The 10,241-nt window shown below is 39.8% G+C and overlaps 1 long non-coding RNA gene across 4 annotated transcripts in view; it reads left to right on the plus strand.

The window, feature by feature from the left end:
* The window catches only part of LOC125754484 (uncharacterized), a 46,573-nt gene extending 37,645 nt beyond the window's left edge, over positions 1-8,928 (plus strand). The window contains exons 7-8 of one of the 4 annotated variants that reach the window (XR_007408829.1): positions 5,415-5,577; positions 7,168-8,927. This is a non-coding gene — a long non-coding RNA (uncharacterized LOC125754484). Of the gene's footprint in view, positions 1-5,414; positions 5,578-7,167 lie in introns of all 4 variants that reach the window. The other 3 variants (XR_007408830.1, XR_007408827.1, XR_007408828.1) reach the window with 3 other exon arrangements.
* The last annotated feature ends 1,313 nt before the right edge of the window (positions 8,929-10,241 follow it).

Here is a 10,241-nt window from a genome sequence, read left to right on the forward strand (position 1 = left end):
TCGTGCTCAAATCCTCGGTGGCTTTGTTACTCACAACGGATGGGGCTCAGAACAAGGGTGAGTTACCTAACTTCCCTGGAGGCTCAGTTTTCTCACGTGTAATGTGTTTGAGGGACTTCCGTTCACAGAGAGAAACACTCAGTTCTCTTTTCACGTTTTTAGTGCCCGTTTTATTAATCTTATGAATTTCTCTATCAGGGAGTATTTAAAAAATGTTTAAAAGCAACACATTTCTCTCTTTATGTACCATTTATGCAACGAATGAATACAAAGTCATGAATTCAACAAATGACATTTTTTCAAAATATGTAAACAGTGATTACCGGTTAAATCTAAGATTTCTAAATATGTAATTAAAATTATAAGACTAATTTATCATATTCTTGTAAATATTTTAAACAGTGTAGAAGGCACGTGACACTCATACACTCTTAACGCATTTATAGTACTAACCGGGACCTGACACTAAAACCTGGTATAAAAATGGTGATATATTTGTTTGTTTCTTCATTATCTTTGTTCCTTTTCTGTTTTTTTTTTTTCCCCAGGCAGAATGCTTTGGTGCATTTACTCGGCTGGACATTCCTTCTCTACCTGTTGAGGTTGTGGGTGACAGATTGACATCCTTTGCCCCTTCTCCGCTCCCCCAGTCAGAGTTCCTAACTCCTTGCCCCCGCTTTGTTGTTCTGCATAGCACTTTTCTTCGCCAGAGTGTATATTGTACTCATTTGTTTAGTGTCTCCGCATCCATGCAGATATTTTTTTGTCTGTGTAGTTCACTGCTGTATTCTCAGTGCCCAGAACAGTACCTGGCTGGCACATAGGAGTTAATCACAAAGATTTATCAAATGAGCAGATGCTGTATTCCGGACCGGGATAGTGGCCCATGATCCATGAAATAGATCCATGAAACACGTGTGTCTCTTCATGGAGATCTTGAATTGGCTACCCAGCTGGGCAGACTCTCGGTGTAAGTCAGGTGTCATTCACTTTATGATGAACTGTTCAAATTCTGGACTATGACAAAGTCATAGTTTTTTTTTTTAATTTTTATTTATTTATGATAGTCACACAGAGAGAGAAAGGCAGAGACATAGGCAGAGGGAGAAGCAGGCTCCATGCACCGGGAGCCTGACATGGGATTTGATCCCGGGTCTCCAGGATCGCGCCCTGGGCCAAAGGCAGGCGCTAAACCGCTGCGCCACCCAGGGATCCCAAAGTCATAGTTTTTAATTTTCTTTGGATGAACTATTCCTCCTGAATCATACAGATTCGTATCTATTTTTATAGATCCGGGGAAGTACATTTTAGCTTTGCTCACTCTGCACTGGGGCCTCATCCATTGTCAATCATGTCAAAGCAGTGTGATGCCCTGAAATGGCAGGTTTCTTCCTCTTTGGCCAGTAAGAAGACCTATAATATTAAAGTCCACATTACAGGTTTGAAAGGTTGGGATGGGATAATCCACATAAGGTGAAGAGAATAAATAGAGCCTGGCACATATTAAACTCTCAATATTCTTCTCATTAATTAGGCCATTTACAGGGTGCCTGGGTGGCTCAGCGGTTGAGTGTCTGCCTTCAGCTCAGGGCGTGATCCTGGAGACCTGGGATCGGGCTCCCTGCATGGAGGCTGCTTCTCCCTCTGCCTGTGTCTCTGCCTCTCTCTCTCTTTCTGTCTCTCATGAATAAATAAATAAAATCTGAAAAAAATTTAGTCCATTTGGAGGTATTATCCTTGCTAAAAAAAAAGAGCTCCAGTTGTTTTCTCCTTAGGTGTTTATGAAGAATTCCTTTATCCCAATTTGGATGGCAGGCTATGCACCTGTCATGTGCTCATATATTTGCACCTATAGAGGCAAGTACTGTGTTTCTCACAACAGGTCTGAGCAAATATAGGAAGATGAATTAGACATGATTCCTAGAACAGTTTTAAGGGGAAGGCTGCATTCCCGAAGAACGTGGTAACAACTACGTTGAATGTTCTTATGGCTTTGTCAGTTGGAGTATCCTTTCAATCTCAGTCTGTAAATAATTTATTATGAAGGCTTTACTCTTTTCTAACTGAGCAAAATTTCCAAATGAAAACTTGTGTCCAGTATGGCCAGGGATCTAATGTTGAATACATGGGTGCAAGTGGCATTTACATGTTGGACCGATTATAAAATTATTTAAAGATAAGTCTAGGGATCCCTGGGTGGCGCAGCGGTTTAGCGCCTGCCTTTGGCCCAGGGCGCGATCCTGGAGACCCGGGATCGAATCCCACGTCGGGCTCCCGGTGCATGGAGCCTGCTTCTCCCTCTGCCTGTGTCTCTGCCTCTCTCTCTCTCTCTCTCTCTGTGACTATCATAAATAAATAAAAAATTAAAAAAAAAATAAAAAATAAAAAAAAAAATAAAGATAAGTCTACTATGCTGACATGTAATTATGGTAGTATTTCAAGAAGATCTAGTCCTAGAGACGGAAGTCATCAGTGCACATTATAGATTTAAGTGGATGTTGTAAATGTAGCCTCTAAAATGTAACAATTGACACCTCGCGGTGTTTTTGCTTTATATAGATGTCCTTAGTTTTTGAGCTTTCTACCAATATTTTTGGCAAATACTGCTTTAATGTGCATTTTAAGGGGGTTGTATCTTTGTTGCTATTGTTTATTAGCTCTATACTTTCATGTGCTCTGTGAACATATTCCTATTTCTCGGGTTCATTTTTACATTGAGGTTTTTCCTATTCATTTGGACATTTTTTTTTTTTTTAATTCTAGGGATGTTAACCCTGACCATTATATGAGCTATAAATACTTTTCTCATGTCCTGCCATTTGTCTTTCAACTTTGACCACAGAATCCATTTTCGTGGCGAAATTATTTTGTAAATGTCATTATAAGAGAGAATATAATCTGTTTAAATGTTAGTTTGATAATAATAGCATTAAATAAATATGTTTAATGAGTAAAATAATATTCACAGAACTAAATTATCCTCTGGTAAAAAGATACCTAATTAAGTATATGGGAAAGCTAACCCTGGAAGACGTAGTAATATAATTTTTCATCTGTCAGCAGTATAATACTATATTATAAATAGCAAAATAATTTCTGGAGAAATCTGCCTTGAAATAGAATGGAGACAGGACTATTTTAGACTGTAATAGCAAAATATACTCAGGTTGTAGAACTGATATATAAAGGGAAAAATAGAGTACAAAGGAGAATCTTCCATTAGCCGCTCAAAAAAGCTCATTCTAAGAAAAGCCTTTTCCCTGCTGCCAAACAAATGTACAGAACAGTCTCTTTTTACATGAACATGGGTCTTCCTCCTCTCACCTGTCCTTTGCCACCATCGGCCCAGGAGGGATAATTACAAAGCAATCTGGGATTGATGATGGCTGTGGGATAGTGAGAGTCTTGGTTCTACCACTTATCATCTGTATAGACTTGAACAGTTTACTTAGCACCCCAGCCTCAGTTTCCCCTTCTGTAGAGTGGGAGTAAGAATACCTACTCACAGGGAAGTTGTGAAGATTACATGAGATAAAATACATGAAACTGTTTTAGACCCCATACATTGCTATAAATCATAAGTTCTTAGATATGATAGTTCATTCATCACATCATTTTCAAATGATGAAGACTAAATTAATCAATCCACTTCCCTTTTACTGAGACAATGAGCTTTGGGAAGAAAAGAAGACACAGGTTCTGCTTTAACAGGCCTTCAAATCCACTAATTACACTTTGCATGTATGTAACGCCTTAGAGTTTACAAAGTGGTTTCCCCCACTGTGTTTCTTATCCATTCATTCATTCATTCATTCAATCATGGAACGATAATGGTGATAAATTGGGCAGAGTCCTTGATCTCATGGTTAGAGAAAAAGCAAGTACACAGAAGAGCAAGTGAAATATATATAAATTATGATACTTGCCGTGGAGAAATGAAGCGTGGGTCGGATGGAGAATGACAGATATTTTAGGAGGGTGGTGGAAAATATCTCCTTGAGGTAGTTGCAGTCAAGGCATGCTATTCCTGGAGCAGGAAAGAGCTTAGCATGTTCAAAGAGCAAAAAGTGCTGGGAGGTGTGTGCAAGGCGGAAAGCGCCTCATGCTGGAGGTGGAGAGACAGCACCGGGCTGGATCCTCTCTGGGCCGCACTAAGGAGTTTGGATTTTATTCCAGGTGTGATGCAAAAGCACTGGAGGCTTTTAAACCAGAGAGTTTCCAAATGTTGAGAAGATTGCTTTACTTCTCTGAGAATGGATTGGAAGGAGGAGGGATGGAGGCATAGGTGACCGCCAAGGAGGCTATTGCATTGGTCAGGGGAGAAGGACTCTTTATTTAATACTGACTAGTAGAATTTGTTAGGTACTAGGGCAGGCACATGAACTCTTTACCCAACTAACTCCATCTTGTCCATGGGGTCTCAGGGTTTTGAAAGAGGTGTTATTTCACCCAGGTCTAGGATGGCGTGCTCTTTCATTGGTTTTAAGAGTTGAATGGAAATGATCATGGGAAGGAAGCAAGCATATTGCAGATTTATTTCAGCTGAACTGTCCTAGATTTATCCATGTCAAACATCTACAGTTTGGGATTCTGTATTAGTTTGCTGGAGCTGCCATAGCAAAGTACCACAGACTAGGTAGGTGGTTTTAACAACAGAAATTTATCTTTTCACAATGCTGGAAGCTCAAAATCTGAGATCAAAGTGTCAGTAGGAATGCTTTTATCTGGGGCCTCTCTCCTTGGCTCATAGATGGCCACCTTCTCCCAGTGTCTTCACGTGGCCTTCCCTCCCTGCATGTCTGTGTCCTAATCTCCTCTTCTAGTAAGACACCAGTCTTATTGGACTAGGGCCCACCCTAATGACCTCATTTTAACTTAATTTGCCTCTTTAAAGACCATATGTTGAAATACAGTCCCATTCTGAGGTACCCGGGGTTAAGACTTCAACATATAAATTTTGGAGGGAACACAATTGAGCTCATAACAGTTTCTAAGATGAAATCTGTGTTTGGGGAATCAGGCATGGTAATGAAAGTCAGGATCTAGTTAACTTATTTCTGGCATGTGCTGAAATGGTTGCATTTTAAGTCTTAAAGAAAGAAAAAGACATGGTTTCCTTTTATAATTAGTGCCAACTGTGATGACTTAAATACCTCCTCAAAGGATTGTTTAGCCACATTCACTAAGTCTTTGTTAGACCACCTGCTTACCTCTTGTTAATATTCATGTGATTTGTGCCCTCTTTCTTTAAGAGTGATCTTTTAACTTCTCTCTACTAAGGTAAATTTTGGGGAAAAAATGCACTGAAGACAAACATGTGCTATTGTTAATACTCTGTATTTTGCAGTTATGTGCCTTCCCCACTTTCTCTGTGCTATCTAATGTAAGAGTCCGTTTCCATGCACTTTTTGTAGCTGTCATGGCTGGAGGCATCGCTTCCTCACCTGAAGGGATTGCAGCTGAGAAACCAAGCCACAAGCTGTTCAAGAGGAATTAGCACTAACCCCTGGATGCAGCTTGAGCACATGAAAAGAGGAAGTAGTGGGGAAGAAAGGGTTAATGAGAGAAGCAGCCCAGGTTGGTGAAAGATAGGGAAACCTCAGTAATGTTCTGTGGGCACTGGCTGGCCCCATGGCTACATGTTCACTCACAGGTAGCAATTTGGGCTTTTCTTTCCCTTTCTGGGGAGAGACATTTATTACTCTATGGAATTCAATTGACATTTTGATTTTAAAGTGCCTCATGCAAATTTTGGATGAGCTAGTTACAAAACTTTGAGGCCAACATGCATATTTATGAGTTTATATGTAAAATTTATGAGTTTATGTGTCCCAACCCATGAAAAAGCCTTCTGTCCCTTGTGTGAATCATCACGATCAGAACTAGGACTGGCTATTGGCAGCTCCAGGAATCGAATTCTGAAGCCAGAGAGTTCTTTTTGGACCTTGGTGTTGGTCCAAGGCCTGTGGTATTAGGTGATCCATGGATGATGTGGTTTTGCTATTCTATCGGAGGGTTTCATCTGTTTACTTATGAAATCCCTGGGACCATGCTAGGCTGAGGTGAAAAGAAAACTGGCTTTGGACTCAGACACTGGCTGGACCACTATTAATTTTTTGACCTCCCTGAGCCTCAGTTTCCATACTTGAAAATAGGAATAACTCTTAAATGCTTGAGTCATAGAATTGCTCAAAAAGTACTTGTGAACTGAATGAATATTTCCTTCCCTACCTCAAATCAGCCTACTTCTGTCCCGCCTCTTTATCCTTTCTATCGCTGGGTCTTAATCAAAAGCACTTCTTAGAGATGGTTTTTGATATGTTAATATACCTCAAGTAAATTTAGGGCACTGTTACCTGTCTTAGGGCCATCTTTAAACTTTGTCTCTAACCATGGAAAGAAAGTTTTTTGTCTCCTTTGGAGGGGTTTTACTTATTATTAAGTGGAAAGGCATTGGTGGTACCACTTAAAGTATGCCCCATAGGGTGACCGTATAGCTCTGACTGAACATGAGGGTGGTTTTAGCTGCTGTAGTCCTTGGTGTCATCATAATCTTCTTCATCATAGTCATGCCAACATCCATCATCTCTTCCTCCTTCTCTTTCTTCTTCTCATGCATGGTCATCATGTGCAATCCTAAGTGTCCAAGTAGTTATTATATTAATGAATTGCTTAGAATGATGAATGGTTATGAGGGTAAATGCCTTTATAACCTCAAAACTGTTGAACTTCAAAATAGGTTGTCATTGATACATTCCATATCGCACCTATCAGTCTTTTTTGTCCCTATTGTTGACACTGTCACTCAACCTTGGGAAACAGTCTGGGTTTTATATTCACACAAAACTCTATTCAAATACTGGCTCTGCTACCACAACCTATGTGAACGTGGACAGGATCCTTAACTTCTCTGAGCCTCAGTTTCCTTATATGCAACATAAAAATAACAAACTAATGGCAGCATTGCAGAGATGTTGGAGGATTAAATAAAAAGAAAGTATTTGGAGGATTTGGCATCATTCTGGACACATAAATGCTCAGTTAATGGTAGTTATTACTATTGTTATAAATATTCATTATAATATAAATAAAAGACCTTAAAATGATATCTAGCTTAGAGTAGTGTTCAGTAAGTAGTAGTGATGGTTTTTATTCTTATTGTTATAGGAACCCTTCAAAACAACATAAATCTTCCACCCATCCCTGTACCTTTAAAGGAGCCTGACTTAACCAAGCCCGAGCTGCTGACACCCAATGAAGGTGAGACTTTAACCTGCAGCTCCAATGTCAACAGTTGCCTTGGACTTGCTCATTTCCATTCTTTATTCAGCTCCTCCATATCTTCCCTGTTCCTTACTGTCTAGCTTCTGATTCCTTAGTTTGGCCTCACACTTTTAGCTCTGTGCTCACCTGTGGCCAACCAGACCCTTCTGTTTAACTTGGGGACTCTGTGAGCATGGCTCACCTCATTTTCTGACTCCCCTGTGCCACCCCCCTAGGTTTCTGCTTTCTCCTGCTTCTGTCAGGCTCTGGGCTTTCCAAGGGAGCCTTGGACAAAATCTAGCCACGGTCTGGGTTTGGTCATTAGCAAGTCCTTGATCTATCAAAATGCGTTCTTATTTATTATCTCAAAATGTCTATTTGGTATGAAATTCCATCTTAGATCCTAAATTATCTTCCTTAGATAATGTCCCTTCTCTACTAGTTTACTAGGCTTGTAAGAAGATTCTAAGATCAATTTGCCTCTTCTTCACGGTGAGAAAGCCGCTAGCAATCCCCCATTCTTACAGTATTGGCAATATTTTGTCCATTCTGACTCTGTCACTCTCTGGCACCTATTTTTATAAAGATTACTTTACAGGGCCAGGCCTAATGATTAGAAGGATCATTAGTCCAATGGGTAGAGCACAGTGAAACACATTTGGCATAACTGCCCTGGGTTTATGCCAAAACGTCTAGAGAGGAGAGACCACAGTTCTTGCCAAAGCCCTGAGCCCCAATGCGGGCCCATGAATCCTGCTAGTTAGAGGGTTTAGCCAGCCCTCGTTTTAATTAAAATTTTGATTGTACAGTTGTTTGATGCCTAAACTATTTCTTACCAATTTGAATTCCACAGACTTCCATGACCTATTACTGAGGGCTATTTAATAGATCTACTTCAGCCAATCATTATCAAAATCAGCTCAATAACTAAACAGGCAGATTTAGCTTTCCAAACCGATCTTCCTATTATCCAGAGTTTTCCAGATAATAACGAGTAAACTGTGGTCATGCTATTGTGTCTCTTGGGATCTGAATGGATTTTTATTTCATGCAGACAGGTAGAAAGCTGAAAAAGAAAACACACACACATTTCGGGAAGAACCACCTAACATTTATTTCAGGATTGTTTCATCAGGCAAAAGGCTGCCTTTTAGTGGCTTCGATGCTTTCTGAAACCTTTCAAGCTACAAGGAGAGTGATTCTGGTTTGTGTGGCTAAAATGCTAGAGAGGATGATTGGTTTCATTAGCCAGGGAGGAGTGATAATATGCTGCAATACTTCTCTAGTTATTGGGCACTTTATATTAATAACTCATGATGACTGGAGTGTTTAGGTGTATATTTCAAACTCAGTGTAAAATACCATGCCATTAAGAATTTAAACACATTCTAATTTAATTATGGCCAAGAGCTGGTTCCAAGGGATCCCATGTTTTTGTTGGCTAGTTTCAATATTGCAAATTTCAAATATGGAAAGATTTATTTTCTTTTACTCCTTGCTTCTTTTATTCTGGATTGTTAAAAACCCTAATCATTTAAAAGAACACACATTTGGAAAATGAAGTGCAATTGAAGTTATGGAAAATTCAAGTTTTCTTCAATACTATTTTGTTTTCCACTTTGAAATGTGCCAGTTTTTTTTTTTCCTACCCATAACATATTGATTACTCACAGGTTCTTTTTACCTTCTTTTTGTCCTTAAATGGCTTCTCCATTCCTCAAACAGCCTTGTCACAGAATTTTTCTATCATGGGCTAAACGGGAGAAAAAAATCTACCACTTGAAAAATTTGTCAGAGACTATCATTTAGTTACCATCCAAGTCAGCTAGAGATGACCGCCTGGGCCCTGCCTTCTGGGGGCCTCTGACTTAGCTGGGCAACTATAAAGAAGAGGGAAGGAGTTAGCCCAGAACAACTAGTAATGAATAAAATTGGGGCTCATGTGTAAATTCAGCCACATGGCACTATTGCCACCCTGTCCTCCTGCTCCACCTCCTTCCACACACTCTTCAGGCTAACAATCCACTTAAACCGACCTGGCTTATATAAAAGTAGTTTAAAAAGTAAGGAGGTGGAGGAGAGGAGGGTCTTCACTGAGGGATTTTCCTTGAATCTTGAACACTTGAATATTTTGGTCATGACTCTTCAACTTTTAGGAATGAGCTCAGTTGTCAGGGACATCTGGAGAACTGGGTGGAAGATGCAAACTTAATGTTTATACATAGCCTATATACCTGATGGCACTTTTAGAACCAATTTTTCTAAGGTCCATGGGGACCTTAGAGTCTCCAAATGTAGTAGGCAGGGGGCTTCCTCGTATAAGTCCAGTGTAAATCTTGGGTCCCTGAGTCCTCTGTAACTTTCGGTTGGTCGGCAACAATGAGAGGATGGAACAATGTGTCCTAATAATTTTTTATTATATTGGGAAAACAATACAATTAATACAATAATTTTGTATTAATTTGGAAGACATATACCATTTAATCTGGAAAAATGAACGAGCACACCAATTGAGTTTTCTTATATATATATTGCAAATTGAGAAAAAAAATAACTGGCAGTTTAGGATGTGACAGTGAAAGAATCCAGCAGATTCAGATATGGGTTTTCATGGAGAGTAGAATTAGGTTTTTGGATTGATAATTTTATTTTTTTAAAAATATTTCATTTTTATTTATTCATGAGATACACAAAGAGAGAGAGAGAGAGAGAGAGAGAGAGAGGCAGAGACATAGGCAGAGGGAGAAGCAGGCTCCCCTCAGGGAGCCGGATGCAGGACTTGATCCCAGGATCCGGGGATCATGCCCTGAGCCACAGGCAGATGCTCAACCACTGAGCCACCCAGGTGTCCCTGGATTGATGATTTTAAAGATATAGATGTCAAAAGATGCATAGTTCTGAAAAATTTTTCTTGCTCTGATGGTTTGGAGTGGCAAGGAGTCCTTTTCAGGAAGCATGTAGTCAAACGGACTGTCCCT

Source organism: Canis lupus, chromosome 37, assembly GCF_003254725.2.
Source record: "Canis lupus dingo isolate Sandy chromosome 37, ASM325472v2, whole genome shotgun sequence".
Classification (NCBI taxonomy): domain Eukaryota; kingdom Metazoa; phylum Chordata; class Mammalia; order Carnivora; family Canidae; genus Canis; species Canis lupus.